This window comes from Salvelinus alpinus, chromosome 31 (genome assembly GCF_045679555.1).
Source record: "Salvelinus alpinus chromosome 31, SLU_Salpinus.1, whole genome shotgun sequence".
In the NCBI taxonomy this organism is placed as follows: domain Eukaryota; kingdom Metazoa; phylum Chordata; class Actinopteri; order Salmoniformes; family Salmonidae; genus Salvelinus; species Salvelinus alpinus.
In genome coordinates this window covers 22,953,622-22,965,466 of record NC_092116.1, presented here as the reverse complement: position 1 = coordinate 22,965,466, position 11,845 = coordinate 22,953,622, and the positions used below count along the sequence as shown (strand labels likewise).

At 40.6% G+C, this 11,845-nt stretch overlaps 1 long non-coding RNA gene across 1 annotated transcript; it reads left to right on the top strand.

The window, feature by feature from the left end:
* The first annotated feature begins 240 nt into the window (after nt 1-240).
* Nucleotides 241-9,620, top strand: LOC139561083 (uncharacterized). Its single transcript, XR_011672046.1, has 3 exons — nt 241-381; nt 2,925-3,016; nt 7,735-9,620. It is a non-coding gene; the product is annotated as an uncharacterized lncRNA (long non-coding RNA).
* The last annotated feature ends 2,225 nt before the right edge of the window (nt 9,621-11,845 follow it).

Below are 11,845 nucleotides of genomic sequence, written 5' to 3'. Positions count from 1 at the left end.
CATTTTCTGGAATTGAAAATAAAAATAAAACTCAAATTATAATTGTTTTATTTTAATATTACAAAAGGGTAAACAAACAAAACACGTATAAAATAGATCATCTCTAAGGTTTATTTAATTTACACAAAACATCAAGAATAAACTTAATTTCAGTATGGCCCACACTTGAGCCCACAATGTGCCTTCAAGATATATTTGTATTGCCCTGAGGGAGAAGTGCATGCTGACTAGAAAGTGAAAGTGTCCATTTTACTAAATGTCGCTGTTATAAATAATTACCGTGCGCAGATAAACAGCCAGACCTTTTGGTATCCTCAGCTTTTCATACACTGGGTGAGAGACCACACTTCACTGTCGACTGCAAATAGTTTAAGAATTAAGGTAGGCCTAAACACAACTTAATTTAAAGGCAATTTCGACATTATGTAACATGTTAATACAATCATATTGCTTGGTTGATTTCTCGTTATAGTTTAATGTCAATATAGTGTAAACAAATTAACGTAGTGTATTCAATCCCCAAACAAGATACAATCTGGAATTTTTTATTTACATTTTTTGGGGTGAAAATTCTAAATGAATACCAGTGGTGGGTGGTATATGGGGCTTTGGTGACAAAACGAATGGCACTGTGATAGACTGCATCCAGTTTGCTGAGTAGTGTTGGAGGCTATTTTCTAAATGACATCGCCAAAGTCTAGGATCGGTAAGATAGTCAGTTTTACAAGGGTATGTTTGACAGTGCGAGTGAAGGAGGCTTTGTAGCGAAATAGGAAGCCGATTCGAGATTTAATTTTGGATTGGAGATGCTTAATGTGAGTCTGGAAGGAGAGTTTACAGTCTAACCAGACACCTAGGTATTTGTAGTTGTCCACATATTCTAAATCAGAACCGTCCAGAGTAGTGATGCTTGTCGGGTGGGCGGGTGCGAGCAGCGATCGGTTGAAGAGCATGCATTTAGTTTTACTAGCATTTAAGAGCAGTTGGAGGCCACGGAAGGACTGTTGTATGTGTAACGGATGTGAAATGGCTAGCTAGTTAGCGGGTACGCGCTACTAGCATTTCAATCAGTTACGTCACTTGCTCTGAGACTTAAGTAGGGTTGCCCCTTGCTCTGCAAGGGTCGTGGCCTTTGTGGAGCGATGGGTAACGATGCTTCGTGGGCGACCGTTGTTGATGTGTGCAGAGGGTCCCTGGTTCGCGCGCGTGTCGGGGCGAGGGGACGGTTTAAAGTTATACTGTTACATTGGTGCCGTGGCCTTTGTGGAGCGATGGGTAACGATGCTTCGTGGGCGACCGTTGTTGATGTGTGCAGAGGGTCCCTGGTTCGCGCCCGTGTTGGGGCGAGGGGACGGTTTAAAGTTATACTGTTACATTGATGCTGTTGACCCGGATCACTGGTTGCTGCGGAAAAGGAAGAGGTTGAAAGGGGGGTGAGTGTAACGGATGTGAAATGGCTAGCTAGTTAGCGGGTACGCGCTACTAGCATTTCAATCAGTTACGTCACTTGCTCTGAGACTTAAGTAGGGTTGCCCCTTGCTCTGCAAGGGCCGTGGCCTTTGTGGAGCGATGGGTAACGATGCTTCGTGGGCGACCGTTGTTGATGTGTGCAGAGGGTCCCTGGTTCGCGCCCGTGTCGGGGCGAGGGGACGGTTTAAAGTTATACTGTTACATATGGCATTGATGCTCGATTGGAGGTTTATTAAGTGTCCAAAGGGCCAGATGTATACAGAATGGTGTCGTCTGCGTAGAGAGCTGGATCAAGGAATCACCCGCAGCAAGAGCGACAACGTGATATATACAGAAGAGTCGGCCCGAGAATTGAACCCTGTGGTACCACCATAAAGACTGCCAGAGGTCCGGACTACATGCCCTCTGATTTGACACACTGAACTCTGAGAAGTAGTTGGTGAAACAGGCGAGGAAGTCATTAGAGAAACCAAGGCTGTTGAGTCTGCCGATAAGAATACAGTGATTTACAGTCGAAAGCCTTGGCCAGGTCGATGAAGACGGCTGCACAGTCTGTCTTTTATCGATGGCGGTTATGATATCATTTAGTACCTTGAGCGTGGCTGAGGTGCACTTGTGACCAGCTCTGAAACCGGATTGCACAGCAGAGAAGGTATGGTGGGATTCGAAATGGTCAGTGATCTGTTTGTTAACTTGGCTTTCGAAGACTTTATAAAGGCAAGGCAGGATGGATATAGGTATGGAACAGTTTGGGTCTAGAGTGTCACCCCCTTTGAAGAGGGGGATGATCGCGGCAGCTTTCCAATCATTGGGAATCTCGGACGATATGAAAGGTTGAACAGACTAGTAATAGGTGTTGCAACAATGGCGGTGGATAATTTTAGAGAGGGTCCAGATTGTCTAGCCCAGCTGATTTGTACGGGTCCAGGTTTTGCAGCTCTTTCAGAACATCAGCTATCTGGATTTGGGTGAAGGAGAAGCTGGAGAGGCTTAGGCAAGTAGCTGCGGGGGATGCGGAGCTGTTGGCCGGGGTTGGCGTAGCCAAGAGAAAAGCATGGCCAGCCGTAGAGAAATGCTTATTGAAATTCTCGATTATCGTGGATTTATCGGTGGTGACAGTGTTTCCTAGCCTCTGTGCAGTGGGCAGCTGGGAGGAAATGCTCTTATTCTCCATGGACTTTGGTGTCCCAAAACTTTTTGGAGTTAGAGCTACAGGATGCACATTTCTGTTAGGAAAGCAAAGGCTAGCTTTTTCAAACTGACTGTGTATTGGTTCCTGACTTCTCTGAAAAGTTGCATTATCGGGGGGACTATTCAACGCTAGTGAAGTACGTCACATTATGTTTTTGTGCTGGTCGAGGGCAGTCAGGTCTGGAGTGAACCAAGGGCTATATCTGTTCTTAGTTCTACATTTTTTTGTAAACGACACTGTTACAAATAATTCCCTTCCGCAGGTAAACAGCCAGGCCCATTGGTACCGTCAGCTTTTATACACTGGGCGAGAGACCACACTCCACTGTTGACTGCAAAAAGTTGAAGAATTAAGGTAGGCCTAAAAACACCAATTTAAAGGTAATTTCTTTATTATGTAACATGTTAATACTATCCTTTTTTTGTAAGATTTTATTTTTAGTCCTTTTTTTTACGATACAAAACATACACATACCATTGACGACATACAGACACACACAAAAATTCATAACATCACCCCTGCACAGACCCACCTGCTCACACCCCATCTCACTTTCAGCCACATGGCCTCTAACTGCACCATTTTGTTTCTCTCCGTCCACCACACACTTTCAACATTTACACAATAAACCATTTGCATTTCCATGGTGGTGTTGATTCAGGATTGGTTGATTTCCAGTTAAGTATGTTTTTTCAAGATGATTGACGAGAGAAAAGTATTGTCCAAGTCATTGCAGACAGACGGGTTAAACGTAAAATTACACTTTGTAATACTTCTATCAATATAATGTAAATCAATGAAAAATGTAATGAATTCAATCCAAAAGAAGATGAAATCTGGAATTTTTGTTTGCAAAATGCTTTTTATGGAATTGAAAATTAAACTCACAAATGGGAGTGGGCAGTTTTCACTCTGCAATAACCTACACAATTATCAGTGTGCTGTAGATGTGAGCCTGACTTACAGGTATTGAGTAGAAATTCTGTGGCAGTGATAAACAGTAAATGAGTTGGGGTTTTTAATGAGGGAGTGGTGGTATCCTGGCATCTGTTGGCGACTGAAAACAGCATAATAAAAGCACTCATAAATTGACTCTTGACTTGGACTTGACTCAGACTTCAGCCATAGGGACTCGTGACTCGACACGAACTTGAGCACAGGGGACTTGCGACTTGACTCCCGACAGGAGGTTTAGTGACTCGACTACAACACTGCAAATAGCAAACAAACATGTATAAAGCAGAAACAATCCTGACCATTTTTGAAATGTATTATCAATCATGAACAAAATCATGTAACATCAACGTGATAAGTTTGTGAACGTGATAAGTTTTCGCTCTTCCCTTGTACTTGATTGATGAATTAAGGTCACTAATTAGTAAGGAACTCCCCACACATGGTTGTCTAGGGCTTAATTGAATGGAAAAACCAAAACCCTGCAGACACTCAGCCCTCCATGGAATGAGTTTGACAGCCCTGCCTAAGCCCATATAGCCCATCTATCCTATTTAAAAAGGACTCAAGACAAACAGAATTTCAACATATTTATTAGTGACAAGTGCTTTAACATATATACAGTAAATCAAATTGCCTAGTACACACACATGTTCAAATCAAAAGCCTATTGCACAGAAATGTGTGGACAGTCGCATGCATCACAAATTCAGAACCGCTGGACAACAACATAAAATAAAGCACTGATCATTGGGAACAAGATCAGAATGACTGCTAAGGCTTTAGCCATGAATTAAATAATTAAATGGGTAGCCTAGCCTACAAAACTAAAATAATCCATATGTTCAAATCAAAAGGCCTGATTAACATGACATCAATAACACAGCCACATCCAGAGTCCCCGGTGCTGACAGATTCAGAAATCAGAAGATGGATTAGTATTTAGTTTAAGAACTCTCAAGCCCAAGAGAACAAGAAACACCTTTCAATGAGAGAACAATAAACACCTTTCACTGAGAGAACAATAAACACCTTTCAATGAGAGAACAAGAAACACCTTTCAATGAGAGAACAATAAACACCTTTCACTGAGAGAACAATAAACACCTTTCAATGAGAGAACAATAAACACCTTTCAATGAGAGAACAATAAACACCTTTCAATGAGAGAACAATAAACACCTTTCAATGAGAGAACAAGAAACACCTTTCAATGAGAGAACAATAAACACCTTTCACTGAGAGAACAATAAACACCTTTCAATGAGAGAACAATAAACACCTTTCAATGAGAGAACAATAAACACCTTTCAATGAGAGAACAATAAACACCTTTCAATGAGAGAACAAGAAACACCTTTCAATGAGAGAACAATAAACACCTTTCAATGAGAGAACAATAAACACCTTTCAATGAGAGAACAAGAAACACCTTTCAATGAGAGAACAAGAAACACCTTTCAATGAGAGAACAATAAACACCTTTCAATGAGAGAACAAGAAACACCTTTCAATGAGAGAACAGAAATATTTTTCCATACTGAGAATGCGTCATTACATTTTTTTACATTTTAAGTCATTTAGCAGACGCTCTTATCCAGAGCGACTTACAAATTGGAAAGTTCATACATATTCATCCTGGTCCCCCCGTGGGGAATGAACCCACAACCCTGGCGTTGCAAGCGCCATGCTCTACCAACTGAGCCATGCGCGATTGTGTTTCCTGCTATTCTATGATTTCTTTCTTTCTTCTTCATGGCGTTTGCATTTCGCCACCTACTGTGCGGTAGTGTGTTCAATCACGTTACATTTGTGATACAAAATACAAAAGGGGGGAAAAATAACAATTTAACCACCAACCAACCCGACGCCTATATACCAAAAAATACAAATCTCAAAACATATTTTAACTCTTCTGCAGAAATCTAGTACTTCTCTGCAGCTATAATAAAATTATTTATATGTTTAAAGATAATGATTAAATAATTCTACCCTGAAACCTAACTATTAGGGATTATAGTTTATGTAGCATGTATAAGGAATAATTAAAGTATTAAACATAAGTCCGACTAAGGTTCAGAAGAGACTTGGGTGTGAGAGAAATGTGTATGAAAATACTGAGAACAGTTCAACTGTGTTTGACTCGACCTGGCTAGAACGCTGAGAAACTTATGATAGGACAGGGAGTACTTCTCAAGGTCTCTCTAATCTCGGGGGAATGGAACTGTCGGCTGGGTAGTGATACACAGTGGTGAGAACTCTGGAGATGGATACAACTCACCTACTGTTCGTGTGTATGTATGTGCGTAGGATACTCACTGTTTGTGTGGAAGTATGTGCGCAAGTATAAAATGGATGTCTTTGTATAATGGACATCAGAGTGCTCTCGTGAATAAACGTTTTGACTATTGTAAGCTGGGAACTCTTGTCTGTTTCATTCAACCAGAACCTTACAAACTCTGGGTTGCAGACTGAGTAGATTAATTTAAGTTTATGAACATTGATAACAAAAGCTACCATCTACACTCATTAAAAACCCAAGACTCCATTCCACTACTTTGACCTTATCTGCTCTTGTACCATGCCAATGACCTTGGAGGATAGGACACCACCACTCATCACACCCTGTAAAATCTCGTATACCCAAATACTTCTCTGCAGCTGCCACATCTATTTTCTGTGATTTACGTTGCATTTCTGCGGTACATTTGATAACCATTGCTATGACTGCGAAGAAACCAACCTTACTGAAGCATAAATCCCTCATTGGCCTATTCCTCTGTGCGGGCACAAATCTACTACTCACTGATATCCTCTTAGGATGCCTCACCCTTGACCCATCTTCCTCTACAAAAGCTATAACAGGACATCTGATATATCCTAACATGACTTTGTCGTGTAGAGACTCTGACTCCAAAGGACTGACAGTGGCTCCTCTATTTTACCACGCTCCCCACCGGGTCTGCCCGTCGCACCAAACGGCAGGAATTTTCAACTTCAATTGTTCCACCTCCACACTTAACTTAACCCCAGAAATCACTAATTTCAATGGCGCCCTGTTCATAAGAGCAAAGAAAAAATATATCTTGACCCAAGATGCATGACACGGAGCACCTGCTCCCTCTGATCAGAAGAAACACAAACAACTATCACCTGTCCACTATAGATTACCTTCACTGATTCAACAAACAAACACCCAACTCCTTTCCCACTCACCCTGAAACTACAAATCGATCCACCAAAAGGCAAGGATCCAAAAATGGCACCGCTACTGGACCAGATTCTTCTTCATCATGTCCATCGATGCCAAGCTCAGGTTCCAAATGCCATTTCCCCTACAGAACTGTGGTGCCCTGCTCACTCTGTTTGCACTTCTTCTTCGACACTCCATCTCCATTTTTATCACCGTCTTCCTCAGATTCAAATCTCTGCTTTCCTCATGCTCTTTATCCTCTTCCTCTTGAGTCTACATTGAACATACGTTTTAGTCCAGGACTAGGCTTAGTCTGTGTCCGGGAAACCGACCCCAAAAGTATACATTTTTCTAAATGTTGCATACTATTAAACTTGATAATTTTGCATACTAAAACGGCCTACTATTTAGGACTCAAGTATGGGTATTCTGACACGGCCAGTAATTTAAGTACAATCCAAAAATGAGAGTGAATTTTTTTGGGGAAATACTTTATAAAACTTACAAATGAGAATATTGTTATTTTAATCCTACAAACACATTACTCCTATTCACTGTTTATGATTGATCTCACATTTTTATGGTTAGGCTACTTGATAATAAGAATTTTAATTTCGACCTCCAATTGTAGTACAGTGTTCGAAGATTTGGGTAAAATAAAGTGAAGGATCAAGTACTTTTCTATTACTTATAAATTTCACATTATGCAGTGTATTTCAAACATGATGTTGTTGCCATGTGTAGCATTTTGAAAACGAATCAGGTAGTATCTCAATGTATTCTCAGTCTAGTAGCGTTACATTTACAATTTAAAACTATTTTAGATTAGGAAAAATAACATAACAGGGTCATGGCATCAGTAAAAAGGTTTCCCAAGCCCTGATAAATATTTAACTATCCTCTTTTCCCTTTTCTTGTCACCTAGGAGACTGGAGGTAAAGAAACAACGGTGACCAAACACCATCACACCATGGAAAACTACACAGATTATTATCCTCTGTATCCTGATGATTACTATTACAGCCCTGACGATGACTATAACCTCCCTGACTCAGGGGCCATTGTAGCGTCAGTGCTTATTCTCCTTGGTATTCTCCCTGTCTGTTGGATTATCTGGTTTGCCTGTTGTAAACTCCGTGAAAGAGCACTTGTCACAGTCTTTCTTGTGTCCCTCCTTATCAATGACACAGTGCAGCTGATCACTTCCCTTTTTGTTGTGGGAATTAAACTAATGGGGATTTCCTGTTATAGTTCGTGCCATGCATTACACCAACTGTTCATTCTGTCAAGATTCTGCGGTCAGATTTTTCACCTGCTGGTTGCTCTGGAGAATATATTCTGTCTGAGTCGTACACGGTCTTCCACTCCACCGGGGTTCAAGCTTAAGTGTTTCTTCTATCTCCTCTCTGCAGCTGTTTGGCTCGGCTACATTGTAATTGCATTTTTAGTAAATGTGGATGATATGAATAATTATCTTTGCTATATATTTTTAAATTTCTTTGGAGTTTTGTGCACAGCTGCTGCAGCATGTATGATGATCCTAAAACCCTTGAACCCCACCAAAACTAGTCAGAGTTTGAAGGTATTAGCAGTGGCCATGTTAACTTATGTGATACTCTATGTACCTGATTCCCTCTACTGGATAATACAACACTACGGACCTGCTTGGACAGATGGGTTTAGATATGATTCTTTTTTCCTCTACCTGCCGTGCCTGAGACCCATCACTGACTGCGTCCTGTGTTGGTATATCTGCAGGGCACATCGTATAGAGTGGAATGAGGTAGGCATACTACCCAATTCACTTACCCTCGATTCCTCTCATTCTGTCGTCACCTTCTCAAACTGCATTGGAAGAGGACCATTGGGAGGGACCTCCAATACTGGAGGATGAGAGATTATGGGATGTGAGGAATCAAGGAAAGATACATTGTGATAAAGCCCAGTACTGAAGGCTATTTGAGGGCTAATAATCATTTGAAGGAGTGGAGGCTGGTGGGAGGAGCTATAGGAGGACTGGTTCATTGTAATGACTGGAATGGAATAAATGGAACTGAGGCTAACATGTGGTTTCCATATGTGTGATGTGTTTGATACCGTTCCATTAATTCCCTTTCCCTCCCATTAAAATGAGCCCATCCTCCTATAGCTCCTCCCACCAGCCTCTACTGGAGTGATAAGGGAGAGATCTGGTGAATTTGGAAATGGACGATACCTGTGTAAAATGTAAAAAAAAAAAGATATACAAAAATAAACATACTGTTGTAGTTGTGTTTTGCTCGAAGGCCGGAGTTAAATCCGACTGCGGGTTGTCAACAATGCAGCTTTGAAAGGCAATTTCCAATTGAGTCGACATATGCAGCGGTTACCGTGAATGAGATCTCCGTGACCGCGGGAACTTTAAAAGCTGCATTTTTGATAACCCACGTCGGATGTAACCCCCAGCCTAACACTTGCACTTGTCTTTTTCCTACTAGCACTGGGCTTTGCTGATAACTGCTTTTAATCGAGAACGTTTTTACTTGCAATGACTTTGATATGTAGTTGTCTTACCTACCTTAGATGAATGCACTGACTGTAAGTCACTCTGGATAAGTATGACCAAAATGTAAATACGTAGAGGCTAGTTGCAGCTAAATAACAGAAGGACTTGTTTGTGATCCTCCTTGATTGGCCAACGAGTTGTCACTTTGTATCAAAAACAATCCTATTCACAGTTCATATCTTTTATTAAATGATTTGGAACATATCAAGACGTTTTTAATCAGTACAAACATTCATAATTATAATAAACAATGATGTAATTAACAGTATTTTTTGTTGTTGTCTTGATTATAACCTTTATTATATATTTTCCTCATGAACATGTAAACAATCATTAAGTTTTCCCCACCATGTTTGTGTCCTTGTTCAGGACCTAGAACAGTACCATAGAGAGAGGGCATATCTTTGCATCCTTGTAACAATGGCTTCTATGACAGTATGGACAGCACAATAATGTGATTTTCTGGATTTTATTTCTCATTTTGTCTGTCATAGTTGAAGTGTACCTATGATGAAAATTACAGGCCTCTCTCATCTTTTTAAGTGGGAGAACTTGCACAATTGGTGGCTGACTAAATACTTGCTTTGCCCCACTGTAAAGTAATAAAAACATATGTTTAATCATAGCAAAAATGTTTGTGTTTAATACATGTCTTTATCTGTAAATGTTACATTTCATATCTCTGGTCCAGGGTCACATTCCCAGTCCAGAGCTTTGGTCCAGGCCTCCAGGGAGTCTCACTCTCCTCCTGCTCCACAGTCACCTGGTAATGAAACATGACAGACAATAAAACATGAGCACACTGCCCCCTACAGCTACATGTTTTAAAATGTATATATTATTTAAATATAACCTTTATTTAACTAGGCAAGTCAGTTAAGAACAAATTCTTATTTGCAATGACAGCCTACTCCAGCCAATCCCGGAGGACTCTGGATCAATTGTGCGTCGCCCTATGGGACTCACGGCCGGTTGTGATACAGTCTGGAATCAAACCAGGATGTCAGAAGTGACACCTCTAGCACTGAGATGCAGTGCCTTAGACCGCTGCGCCACTCGAGAGAACCCCACAGGACAACATTCATCACAGGAACAACACTCAGATGGGTCAGTGTACAGCAGTGGTCAATGACACCTGGTCATTGAGAGTTTACAGCGTGGTGAAGATTTTCGTTGGAAAATATCAAGATGTATTTAATCAGTACAAACATTACCAGTCATAATAATAATAAAAAACAATTTTGCAACTAACTACAACAAACTTTTTGAGGGGTATTGAATATATTGACAAAAAATATGGCTTAGTTTTCTTTATTTACTCACCCCACAGCCATCATTAGCATCGCTGCTAGTGAAACAATGGGAGTGGTATGGCCTACGACAGGATGCTTCAGAAATAATGCCCAAATCCTTTAAGTTACTTTAAACCAAAAGGTATAACACCCAAAATATCAAAACAAGTTGCCCATAAAGAACATTGGAGGATATTACAGAACTTTTGGATCTTCCTGTTCACTCCTCCATCTGTAGTGTCCCCCTGCTCTGGCTAAAGGGGGAAATGGGATGATCTGAACCATAATCACAATGTTGTGCAGGGTGGTAGCGCTCCATCACTTTTATCAATTAGAGACATTTTATGAATTATTTTTAATTACCACTTAAATTCAATTAAAACGATAAATTGGCAAACCAAATAAATATATATAGCAGCCTAGAGGTAACCAACTCACTGAGTGCTGACTGCAGCAAAAAGTGGCAAAAATAGATGTCTCTTTCCTGGTCCAAAACGCCCGGCGTTTTGAGCGGGCACAGTTCTACATAGAGCCATGACTACATGGAACTCTATTCCACATCAGGTAACTGATGCAAGCAGTAGAATCAGATTTAAAAAACAGATAAAAATACACCTTATGGAACAGCGGGACTGTGAAGCAACACAAACATAGGCACAGACACATGCATACACACGCATGATAACATAAGCACTATACACACACGTACACATGGATTTTGTGTTGTAGATATGTGGTAGTGGAGTAGGGGCCTGAGATCACACACTTAGTGGGTTGTGAAATCTGTTATGAATGTTTTGTAATGTTTTTAAAATTGTATAACTGCCTTAATTTTGCTGGACCCCAGGAATAGTAGATGCTGCCTTGGTAACAGCTAATGGGGATCCATAATAAATACAAATACAAAAATCCGATGTAACAAGAACAGCCAAAGACAGAAAACTCGACAAGGGGTTGCTAAAACGGCTGTCCTCAAAACAGTTTGTTATGGACTTGGGGATCATGTATGACAAAGTTAATGAACTCTGTCTGATTGTAGCCTATGTCTTTCAAGATGACATAGGCCTAATGATTAATGTGTATTTTACATAACCGAACCTGAATATAATAGCATAGTTGGCCTATATTACTGTTACACCAAAAACAACCCCAATCAGGCAGGCTGATTTGTCAGACAGACATTTGTTGAGCTTTTAGGA